We start from the raw sequence: 12,760 nt of genomic DNA, 5'->3' as shown, positions 1-12,760 counted from the left end.
GCAAGAATGAAGGACGGTCAGTCATGTGAGTAGGTGTAAGTGAAGCAGGCACTGGTCGAGCAGGAGATGGACAGGGAGCAAAAGAACAGCCATCCTGAGTGGCCTGACCATACGAAGGTCAACTCTGTTTCAGATATTATACTAATCTCTGCTCCTAAGGAGCTCACAGTTTAGAAAGTGAGACAGAGAAGTGTCATCATGTCATCAGAGTCTAGGGGAGGGCAGAAGATTCAGAGGGTGAGGCATGGTGGTCAGCAGTGGTAGTCAGGGGTGGCTTCTTGGAGGAGTTAACATTAAAGCTAAGACCTGAAGGACATGTAGTTGTTACAGATGATGGGCAGGCAGAGGGCAAAGTGTTCCAGACAGACAGCACAGCACGGGCAAAGGCCTGGGGTTGAGAGAAAATATTTCAAAGAACGTACTAGCGCTCACCCTCAAGAAATAGGTAAATTACAGGAGAAACAAAATGGAGAAATATACACCAGTAAAAACGCATGAATACGGTCTTTGCCAAGGAGTATGTGAGTTCTAGCGCTATCCTGTTCAATTCAGTAGCTGTACCACACACGGCTATTTAGATTTAAATTGATTAAAATGAAATGAAATGAAAATGCAGTGCCTCAGTCACACCGGTTGAATTTCAAGAGCTCAACAGTCATCTGTGGCTAATGTTAGCCAGGGCATATATATAAAACATCTCCATCATTGCAGAAAGTTGGACAGTGTTGCCAGAGTCTAAGAGCAGAGCTGGCAAATCAGGACAAACTTCCCGGAGGAGGGGGCAGATGACGGCTGAGAAGGGATTCTGGGAAAGTCTCCAGGTGGCACTGTCCTCTACCCACAGTAAGAGAAAAGCCAGGGCTGGGAGTCGGGGTTGAGGTGTTGGCTCTGAAAACAACATACAACCTGACACCTCTTTGGTCAGGGTGTAATCTCTGGGTGTGTGCCGGCTGGCAGGCTCTCACCTGGGAGGGATGACACTGGAATGCAGGGAGAGAATCAGCCAAGGTGGGGCTGAACCAGGAAGTCCCGCCCCTTCTGGGGCCAGGAGGCCCTTGGGAGTTGTAGTTTGGCACTTTTGGGAGTCCCCTTCAAAGCTTGGGTAGAAGAATTGATCCTGGAATTGGGGTAGGGCATCTTTTGTGGCCTAGAATTGGGGGGTAGGCTGGTTAGGGCTGGGGACACATCTAGGTTTGGGGTTTCTGTGAGGGGTGGCAGAAGAAGGACCGTCTTCTCCCTTCCCCTGTTTAAGTGCTGGGGTGGAGAGGAGGTGCCAAGATAGAGGACTAAGCAGGTTGGGGAGCTGAGAGACATCCAGTTCAGCAGAATCCTCAGCCCACGCGTTCTGGTTAATTGAGATTTGCCGGGGAGAGACAGAAAGTTCCGATAAGGTTAGGGAGGAGAAGTAGCAGAGGGTATCCTATCAGCAGTTGATCATTCTTGCATTTAACCCAATATTTATTGAGCTTAATATTTATTGAGCACTTACTCTGTGCCAAGCCCTGCTCTAAGCATTGAGAATCAGGAAGAGACAAAAGCCCTGCCTCCAGAAATTCTAGAAAGGGCAGCAGACAATAACAATGAATTTGCCTTTGCTCGTATGACATACACATCACGTAAAGGCCCTGCTTAAAGGTGGATTTTGAGGGATTTTAACTTTCAGTCTAGCCGTTCTTAGTCCCCTACCACGAAGTCCCCACCCTGGGAGTGGCAGTCATATTTAAAAGCCACTGAGTTGGGTCCCATTGTTCGCTGTTCTCAGGGCACCAAATGATGCAGGAGATTATTCAAAAATTAAGACCTCATGGGGCCACCACCTCACCATTTCTGGGTTCTGTCACTGTGGGCAAGTCTCTTAGGGAGCCTCAGGCTGCTCCTTGGTAAAATAAGGGGGTGGTGATCCTTACTTCAGAAGTGCGGACTAAAAGAAACAATGGATATGGTGTGTAAATCTCCTGTAACTGGAGTGCCTTCATCTTACACACACACAAATTGAGAGAAAGAGGAGGTAAGAGAGCTCCCTGCCAATTCTCCTGAAGCCACACAGTGTGGTGTTTTTTCCTCTCTCTAAATTTATTAAGGTCTAATTGACTTACAATAAATGCATGTATGATTTTAGGCCCTTCGGTTATTCAATCTATATACATTTCCTTGGGAGCAAGTCACAAATGCAATTCAATTTATTTGTGCAAATATTGTTTGCAATGTCTGTAAACTCCACAAGAGCCTGGATCTTGCCAGCTGCTTCACTGCTGGGTCCTCGGCATCCAGCATACAGTAGGCGCTTAATAAAGGTCTATGGCATGAAATGAGTAAAGGATGGGAAAACAGGCATTTTCTCATTCAGAAGTGACTTTCAACGATTCTTCAGCTTGTCCAAAAAGTCTCTATACGCCTCACCCCGCAATCCCCACCTCAACACAATGGCAGCAGGCGTGGCATACAGCTGGCGCCGCGGCGGAGTGAACAGCCTCCTGCTAGGGCCCCAGCCCTGCGGCCCCGGGTGCAATTCCCCCGGCTCGCCGCAGGACGGCGCGAGTGCTTCGTGCAGACCCCGCTCGCTCCCGGGCCGGCGCCTGCAGCCCTAGCGATTCAATGGGCGAGGCTTTACCCAGCGCCCCTTGAGTTCCCGGGCTGCGTTAGGCTCTGGGGGGCGCAGGCCGCGCGGCTGGTCGGTGTCGGTTGCGGGGGACCCCGGCTGGAGACGGGGACTGACCCCAGGAACGCGGGTGGGGATCATGAACAACATTCTGAGTCAGGCGCGGCGGGGTCGAGGCAGGGGGACCGGGGGTGCTTCCGGGAGGAGCATCGGGACAAACTCGCGACCTCTGACCTGCCCGACCCTACCCAGGCCCGGCGCCAGCGCGAGAGCACGGGTCGGGCCGGCTGCACTCCGCCCTGGGCCTCTCCGCGCAGGCGCCGCCGGGCACGGTTCCCATGGCGACGGGGGCGCGTCCCCGCCCGAGGCCCCGCCCCCAGCAGGCTAGGCTGCGCTGGGCCGCGGGCGGCGCGGGCAGGTGCCGCGGGCTGCGGGCAGGTGGTGGCGCGGCGCGGGCCGGCGGCGGCGGCTCCAGGGTAGGTTGCGCGGCGGCCGCGGTGCATGGGGGCCAGCTATCAGCCCCCGTCCCCGGCTTGCGAGGGGGCTGGGGAGGCGGCAGCCGGCGATGGCCGCCAAGTTTCTTCCTGGCTGAGGCCCCGGGAGAAAAGTTGGCAAAGTTGGCCGGGGAAGAGGTGGGGACCCAGTGGATCTCCTCTGGCTCTGAGTCTGCAGGAATGGGGAATCTCGATTTCGGAGCCGGGAGATCTGTCCCTCGAGACTTGGGAGTGGATCCCGCGGGAAGATTCCCACACTGGGCAGCCAATGGATCCCGCGCCACCCGGCCGAAGACTTGGCAGTCGATCCCAGGAGTGGATCGGGAGCCGGCGGCCTGGGGTCCCACTCGATCCCCAGCCTGGGGGTGACGGTGGACAGTGATTAGAAACTGGGAGCTAGTTGACCCCTCTCTCCCGCCCCACGCTTGTCCGAGCCTTGGGGGTGATTCCGAGAGATCTGGTGGCCAGGACCTGGGGGATCCCTGGAGATCCGGGGTACCCAGCCTGAAACTGCTAGGATCTGGACGTCCGTACGGGTTGGAGGCCTGGGAGGTGGACACTGGGAAGCAAGGGTGCGGAGCGAGGCGGAGCCGGGTCAAAGGGATCCTGAGGGCTACGGGGGCGGTGGAGAGAGCAGCTCGCTGGGCCCGGCGGGCTCCGGGGCTCCGGGGCTCCGGCCGCACCCTCCCCGCCGGGCCTGCGCTCCCCTCCGCGCGTCTTCCCAGAGTAGAGGCGCCCAGATGGGATTAAGGCTCAATCCACCCCCCCTACCCCGCTCCCCGGCAGGCTCTGAGGGCCCCCACCCCGCTGGCGGCTCCGCCTGGGGCTACAGGCGGGGCCCTGGAGAAGGGAAGCAAGCGGCCCACTGACCCCCGACCTGAGCCCGACCTTTCCACACCCGCCTAGCGCACACTCGGCACGGAGCCGGGGCGCCGCGCCCTGAAACCCTGCACGCTGTCCGTGCGTAGTGAGGAGGGCGTGTGACCTCCGCGCGCTGCCTAGGTGGCCAGGGCTTCCTGCCCGCCGGACTGAACTTTCTTAAGCCGGGAACAGCCATTACCTTTCGGGAGGGGAAGGGCTGGACCTGTTGCACAAAGGAAGCGCTTTTTCTTTGCAGCTTCTTTGTGACCTTGGACAAAACACTTAAACCTCCCTGAGCCCAAAACCTCCCCTCTGGGCAAAATGGAGGCGGGGGGGGGTCACAGTCCTTCCTCTTCTGGGTGACTGGCAGGATTAATAGGTGTAATAGGGATGAAACAGGTAGGAGCGCTGTCAATATTAGTGGACCCTCATTCTGCGGCCTCTCCTCTCCCCTGTCTCATCCCCTCCGCTTCAGGGGCAGTATCTGACTGAAGGCTCCAGAAACTCAACTTGCTGTCTTTTTAACAGCGGGATTGGAGAGGTATTTAACTCGGTCTTCCAGAGTGGTTTAATTGCCCCTCTGATTCCCCCTTGCAGAGAGACGCGCTAGGGTTTGGCTAATCAGTAACCAGGGCATTTGGACAAGGCTTCTCGGCCCAGCTTTCCCTCAGCTAATCCATCAAAGATCCCGGACAAACATGCATTCACCTCCAGACGCCGGCGTCTCATCCCTGGGACAGTTCCGGAGGGAGCTGTGCAGACAGTAGCCACGGTCTTGGTGGTTTTAGGGGAATCCTTTTTAAAGGATTTGCATGGTTGGCAAGGGTGCAATTACCCTAGAGAAGTACAGGGTTTCATTTCGTACAGTGTCTGGGCACGGGCGCCCGCTCATTAGGTCAGCCAGCGTGGGCTGAGCACCTACTATGTGGCAGACAGCGCAGAGGGGTGTGACCCAGGGTGGTATATATAGAATCTGTCCTTCTGGCGTGATGTTCTAGCTTTGAGCAATTCACTTGCCTGGCAGTCCAGTGATGTTGGGGGTGCAGCTGTCACCCCAGATTCTGAGGCTGGAGGCATCCTGTCCCTCTTGGAGGTCCTGGGGGCTGGCTTTTATTCAGAGCTGACCTTGACAGGAGAATGGAACAGTCCACACCCTGGCCTGAGCATTACTCCCCTCTCAGCATCTCCAGAAGACATCTCTGACCAACTTCGAAAAACAGCCCCAGAGGAGGGTTTTAAATGTGCTTTCATTCATTCATTCATCAAATATTTCAAGACTGTGTCAAAGAGAAGGCTAGTGGTCACGCCCTTAAGGGGTAAAGCCTTGGTGAAAAGAGGCAATTGTCTGGAAAGAGAGAGCTGGGAGGAGGGGCGGATGCCTTCTGGCCTAGGGAGGGATAGGGGGCAGGAGGTTGAGTTTCGTGGAGAGCTTGCCAGTGGGAAGAGGATGTATTCTGCGCTGGAAAGAGGGAAGAGAAAGTCCTGGATAGACTACTGGAGGAGGAGATGCTGGTGGGGGCCAGGTCAACCACTCCCAGGGGTTTGGGCTTTCTTCTAGGGCGGTGGGGCACCGTGGACGTTTCTCTAGGGGAGACGGAGGGAGTCTGATGTGTGTTCTGAGAAGCTTGCCCCTCTCTTGGGGAGGCTGGATGGGAGGGGGTGTGCCAGGCAGCTGAGAGGCCAGTGAAGAGATTGCTCGAAAAATCCAGGTGAGAGGTGATGGTGGACCTGGACTTGATAGAGACATGGTCAGTGTTGTGTTTTGAAAGTGACTCAGTTGAAGACCCCTTCCTGGAGGCGTGGCCGTCCACTGGAGAAGGAAACCCTTGACCCTTAAGTGTCAGTATTTCATTCAATTCGGTGAACCTTCCTGAGCATTAGTTGTCTCCCTGCCTAGGGATGGTCATAAATATCCAGGTTCTCAAGGACTTTGCACTTGAACCCTCACCACTTCCCTGTGTGAGGGGGTGGGGCTCATCATTCCCATTTTACAGATTCAGGATTTAGTAGTGTGGTGGCGAGGTCTTTGTCAGCCACCAGTGGCAGAGCAGGAATCTGAACTCGCTTCTAACTTGGAACGGGCAGATGTTTGGAGTCAGTGAGGTTGAACAGAAAAGTCACAAAGGGTGGTGAGGTTGAGTTGGGGTGTAGTAGGGGCAAACCCAGGGGGCTTCCAGGAGGAGGCAGGGATGGAAAGCGGGGAGCGACCCAGGGAGACTTGGGGGCAAACCCTGGTGGTGCCCCATCCTGGCTGTGGGCTAAGGCCATGATATTTGTTTTGAGACTCGGCTTCCTCATCTGTAAAATGGGCTCATGATAGGATACTCCCCCTCCCTAAAAGGGTTGTTCTGTGGGTTCAGTGAAGCAGTGCATGGACCATTCCAGGCACAGTGTCTGCACTGGTCCCTGCCCACCAAGTGGTGGGTGTGATTGTCATCACCGTAGTCTGTCATCAGGATGTGTTTCAGGCAGGTAATGCCTGCCTCTCCCAACCTTGTGTGTTTAAGGCTGGGGAGGGGATGTGTGTGTGGTGTGTGGACACTTGAGCTGAGTCTCAAAGGCGGGGAGGATCTTCCAGGCAGGAGCGTCACAGGCAAAGGCAGAGCTCATTAGGAGAATTGTGTGCTCATTGCATGCACCCAGAATGCAGGGTGTGTTGAAGGAATAAAAATTAGACCACTGGCAACAGAAATTCTCTTTACACCCCCTGCTACTCCCTAGATACCCAAACAGGAAGGCTCTGGCAGGTCTGGGATAGAGAGAGCAGGGGAGTTCCTGCCCAGGAGGGGATACATTCCTTCCTCTACTTACCCATCCAGATTATAGGAGGGTGACCCCCCAGACAAGCCACTTCCCTCTTGGAACCTCAGTTTCTTCTTCTGTAAAATGGGAGGATTCGAGAGAATGCAGGTAAAGCACATAACACATCAGAACAACTGCTTTTCACTGAACCCTTTCTTAGGTGCCAGGCTCTGGACAATGCTCTTTTGTTCTTTCTTTTTTTTTTTTTTTTTTTATTCACAAAAAGCCCGGAGGTGCCTCCTTTTGGGATCCTTGATTCTGCAGTTTAGGAAACTGACGCTTTGAAGGGTCCTTCTGCCCAGATCCACTACTCAAACTCTGATCATTTACAAGGAAGCTAATGAAATTTGAATCCAGGGATACACACACATGCTCGCACACGTTTTTTCCCCCTTCAGTGTAATTAATATTTTATTGAGCATCTTCTGTGGGCAATTCCAAAGAGCCCCTGTCCTCAGGAATCCACTCCACAGGAATCTGGTCAGTTGGGTAGGAGGAAGTGCGGGGGAAGGTAAAGTGAGACAAATTATGGCTTGACCTCTGGGAAGTAGTTACTGCTGCTGCATTTGTTAATTGCTCAGTTAAGTGACCTTTGAAATGGTCTGTAGCTTTGTCTCCACTGAGAATATAAACTACTTCCCTAAAGCCTGATCTTTGGATGTCTATGTCATTGAGTCAGAAGTGATATACACACATACACATGCACACTCACACACACATACACTCACATACTGTGTGCCTATGTGTGTGTACTATATAGTGTTGTGAAAATAACATGTAACAAACCAACCACTTCGAAGATGGCAAAATGATTTTGTATTAAGTGAAAAGTGAAGCCCCACCCAAGACTCCCAGTCCCACCCCAGACCCCGAATCCCATTCTCTAAAGAAAATGCAGTCGGCAGTTTCCCTTGACCCTCCAGAAACTTTCCACATGGGCTCTGTTTACTTCTTTCCAAGCGCTCATCACACTCTGCTATCTTAAGTTGTTTTTATGACCACTCTGGAGCCAGATGGCAAGAGTTGCATCTTGGTTTTGTTACTTATCAGCTGTGTGACCTTGGGCAGGTGACTTAACCTCTCTGAGCTCCAGTTTCTTCATTGGTAAATGGAGGTAATAACGGGCCTTACCTTGAGGGTTGCTGTGAGGAGTAAATGAGAAGGGCCTGGCACACAGTCGGTGCTCAGTCTGTGTTGATTGTTATTATTCTTGTTACTTTGATGGTCGGGGTGGTTAATTAAGAAAGCAGAAATTTTCTTTGTCTTCACTACTGTTTCCTTAGTAAATAGTTGAGGAAGAAATGAGTCAGTGTATATGGATGTACTCTTTTAACAACAGTAATCATAAAACAAAGAATTTCACGAAGAAGTTAAAAATAGATTTGATACAAACTCCTGTAGATAAATAACAAGGTCCTACTGTACAGCACAGGGAACTCTCCTCAATAGCTTGTAATAACCTATAATGAAAAAGGTTATGAAAAAGGATGTTTATATGTATAACTGAATCACTATGCTGTACACCAGAAACTAATACATTATAAATCAACTGTACTTCAATTTAAAAAAAGTTAAAAATTAAAAAAAAGTTTTAAGTGATTGACAATGGAAATGAAAACAGATTTGGACCCTTCCCCTTTTAGAATGTTACTAGTTATTGAACAGATGCTCTGTTGATGGGCATTGAGTGGTTTGTTTTTTCAGCTATGACGCACAATGTTGCAGTAAACATCCCTGGTCTTTGCATACTTGTTGCAGTCGATTGGAGGACAGATTCCAGGATGGGGAACTGCTGGGGAAAATGGTGTTTAGAATGTTGATCTCGCTTGCCCAGTTTCTCTCCAGAGTGGCTGTATAGCACATAACACCTACTCCTTCCAAGGCTCTGAGAGAGGGGGGCTGTTTGTATATTTCAGAGGGAGGGGAAAGGGTAGGTGGCTTTGGCTTATCAGTGGCCATGGGATATGACCTCTGGCGTGACAGTAGGGAAGGTGATAGTTCCTGCAGGGAGCACATTTTGTGGCCCTGGGTTTTTAATCCAACCTGCTGGGGACTGTGTCTTGGAAAATATTTATGCATATACATACAAGTCCAGAAACACATGGTCCTTTGTATTAGTCAGGTTGCTCTATGATAATACTGTGTAACAGACATCTCCCAAATCACAGTGACCTTTAACAGCAAACATTTGTTTCATGCTTGTGGCTTATCCAATAGCTGGGCTGACTTTGTCTGGGCTTGGCAGGCAGGCTGGATTGCAGGCTTTGGGTTGGGGTCCTGTCTGCCCCATGCATCTTCATCTTGGTACCCAGGCTGACAGGCAGCAGCCAGCCAGGACGTGCTCTTGGGTGGTAGACAGCAGATGCTCAGGAGCTCACTGGGAACCCACAGAGCCTCCGAAAGCCTCCACTTGGAACTGGGAAAGTGTCACTTCTGCGCTCACTCTATTGGCCAAAGCAAGTCATATGGCCAAGAACAGCACCAATAATCTCATCGAGGCTGAGAGGGAGCGAGTATCTATTTTCTGAGCAGGAATACAGCCTGCCACATTGTGTTTCTGACGGGGCAGGAAGGTCCTTGCCAAGGTGGAGGGTCTGCCTGGAGGTGGCAGTGAGCATCATGGCTCATGATTTGTGGGGGACACGTCGCAGCAGGGCTCTGGATGAGGAGACCCAGTTTAAGTTTATGACCCAGAACAAGCAGTTCACCTCTCTGAGCCTCAGTTTCCTCAGCTGGAAAATGGGAATAATGCGACCTCTCTGGCAGAGCGGCTGTGAAGCTTGAACAGAGTATTGGATAAGGTGGTGCTTTGTACCTGTGACAGGAGGTTCAAAGGTGAGAGGCCATCAACTTGATGATGATTTTAGACTTGGTTTACAGTTCCTGGTACGCGGGCAAGTGGACTGGGAGATCACAGGGAGGCCAAGGGGTGGCTGTGCAAGGGACTGATCTGGGTTCAAATCCCAGCTGTGCCCCTTGTGGGCCACGTGACTCTCGATCAGTCTCATCACCTCTCTGAGCCTCAGTTTTCCTGTTTGTAAAATGGACACTGGGTGCCTGTGACCATTAGCAAGAGGGACTGTGAAACACTTGGCATGAAGTAGATGAGTAAATGGTTCTGTGACTGCGCAGCTGGGGTGAGGGCTGCTGATTAGGGTGGAGTGAGGAATTCTGCAAAATTGGGTCATCGGTTTGGCAGAATTGGTTGCAGAATTCAGTATTCCCAACATCCCTTTGGTATTTTGCGGAGAATCTGGATCTAGACTGCCTGAGTTCAAACCCCAGCTCCACCACTTTCCAGCTGTGCAACCTTGGGCAAGGCAGTTAACCTTTCTGTGCCTTCGTTTCCTCATCTGTAAAATGGGCGTAATAACATTGCCTGCCTCCTGAGATGAATGGGCATTAAATGAGTTAATACATAGTGCCTGCTAATGAATGTACTTGTGTTGGCTACTGCTGTCATTATTATTAATATTAGTATTATTATCTGTGGGGTGTTGCTTCTGGTCCTTGGAGCACCAGGGTCTTGGAGAAAAGAGTGACTTAGGACTCCTGCTTCCCAGCAAGTGGTTTTCTCCTTCCGCTGTGGCTGGAGGGCTGTCTGTTAATGGATCACTGTTTACAGGACTTTCTGTCCCCAGGGCAAGCCTTGATTCACCACTCGGCCCCAGTCCGGCCAGGGAGGGGTCATGGATGCTCTGTGTATAAGGAATATCCACACCACCCCCACGGCGGAAGCAAGCAGGTTTCAGGGAGCCCATGGTTACGTGGGAATATCACTGGGGGCCACCTAGCAGGGTGTAGGGTTAGAAGTCATGCTTACTCCTTCCTTTAATGAACATTTTTTTCCTGTAGCAATCACGTGGCAAATCCTGTGCTGGTCATGGGGAAAATGGGATCTGCTGGACGTCAGGGGTGGATTTCCAGAGGAAGCTAGATGGGAAGGTGGAGAGTCTGGGGTGGGCACCGGCATAGGATTCCTGTGTGACCCTAGGTAGGTCGCTTCACCTCTCTGAGCGTTTTCCTGTCTGTGAAGTGAGTCATGGATGGAGCAAAGTGTCACTGGAGGCGAGAGAGCATAGCCTTTGACCTGTGTGGATCTGATGGTTTCTGCCCTGGCCCATGTGCCTTCAGATGTCTGAGGCTGCCTTTCCTTCACTTGTTGAGACGTGGCTTTTGAGAACAATAAATGTTATCTAGAGTAAAATAAAAATAACAAGTAGAGAGTATCCATTCTGTCCCAGGCACTGCGTTCATCATTGTTGTATTTGATTCTCACACCCCCATTTTACAGAGGAGAAAACTGAGGCTCAGAGAGGGAGTCCCACACCCAGGGCCACTACTGGGAAGGGGGATGCTGATCCTTGTGGCTGGACCCAGCCCCATGCCCTGAATCCCTCCCCTCCTGCCTCCCCCGGGGTAAGGCAGGGCCGAGCTGGGCAATCCCAGTGTTCGGTCCCATTTCCACCATGTCTTTGGTGCATGACTCTGGGCAAATGACTTTGCTTTTCTGAGCCTCAGTTCCCATCTGCAGAGAGAAGATGCTAAGATTTTCCTTGTATGACCCCTTGTGGGGTCAAGTGAGGTAACTGTATACAAAGCCTCCCGCACATAGTAGGCACTTTAAAAATAGGAGCCCTTCCCCATATACAGATAAGGTTAGAGTTTTTTTTTTTTTTAATGTGTGTAGGTTATGCCCAGGGATGGCTTTATAGATCACAATGTAAATCTTCCTTGTCTGGAGTAGCAGAAATAGTAATGGTAGCAGTCATTCAAAATGGTAATCAGCATTGACAGACTGCTTCTTATGCCGCGGTTGCTCTGACACATGGGTTTTATCCAGTCCTTTCTCGACTCATTCCTTCAATCAGTGAAGAAAGGGGCTAGTGCTCTTCCCGTTTTACAGATGAGGAAACTGAGTCCCCACGAGCAAACCGGGAGCCCTTCTGGCGTGTGAATCTCCTTGGCGGAGACACAGTGGCACTTTCAGAGTCTCCAGGTCAGGGCTGCAGAGCCATCTCTGTGTTGATTTTTCTTTTCTTTTTGTTTTGCTTCCTCAGTGACGAAAGCCCTTTCTGGGGGCCGTCCTGTTTACCCGCAGCGCAGCGTGGTGAGGTGGTGAGGCACCGCAGCGGGGGAAGGAAGCGCGGGGTATGCGGGGCTGGGGTGGGGGGCCCAGCAGAGGGGAGGCCACCCGCCGAGGTCGTGGTGAACTCACGCCATCCCGCCTGCTGGGACACGGCTCCTGGGCCTCGGTGGGCACGCTGCCTGCTGAGCCCTGCCCAGTGCCCTGGGCTGGGCCGGGGAGTGACTCGGGTGGGGAACTCCCAGGGCGCTTTGGCCTGGGAAGCAGCCCAAGTTTGTCTCTCCTTTTCATTGTAGGGCTCAGCCCTGGAAAGCTCGTGTCTTTGTTTTGAGAACAGATTACCTGCATGCCAGGGACTGTGCTTAGCACGAGAAAGGGGTCCTAGGCCATGGGAAAGATTACAGAGTGTTAGAGTGAGTTCTGGGCCACTAGTCAGGACTCCCGAGTGCTAGTACCCACTTCTCTGCTGTGTGTCCTTGGGTAAGCCCCTTCCCCTCTCTGGGCCTTTTCACAAGGGGAGGGGGAGCTGGATGAGTAGATCCCAGAGCCTCTTATTCCTGCTGCACCTTCCGGGAAGGATCAGAACCAGCCCTTTAAAAGGTAGGGCCGGGAAAAACCACCATTTGTGGAGGACCTACTGGGTGCCAGCTCCCTTGCTGGGAGGTATTATGTATGCATCTTCCTGTCAGTCCTCAGAATGACATGGGCGGGTGGTGTTACGAACCCCTCTTACAGATGAGGAAACTGAGGCTCAGAGACGTAAAGCCCTCCTCAAGGTTGCTCAGCTTGAGGTAAGAAGTGGCGAGGCCTGGATTTCAACTCAGGTCGCCTCCCTTGAAAGCCGCCACCTCCCTCCGGCGGTAACTCAACGTGGTGGGCTCCCTCCTTCCACCTCCCCGACCCTGTTGGAAATACCAT

The sequence above is a fragment of the Camelus dromedarius genome, chromosome 31, assembly GCF_036321535.1.
Source record: "Camelus dromedarius isolate mCamDro1 chromosome 31, mCamDro1.pat, whole genome shotgun sequence".
NCBI classification, from domain to species: Eukaryota; Metazoa; Chordata; class Mammalia; order Artiodactyla; family Camelidae; genus Camelus; species Camelus dromedarius.
This window is presented reverse-complemented; position numbering follows the sequence as displayed.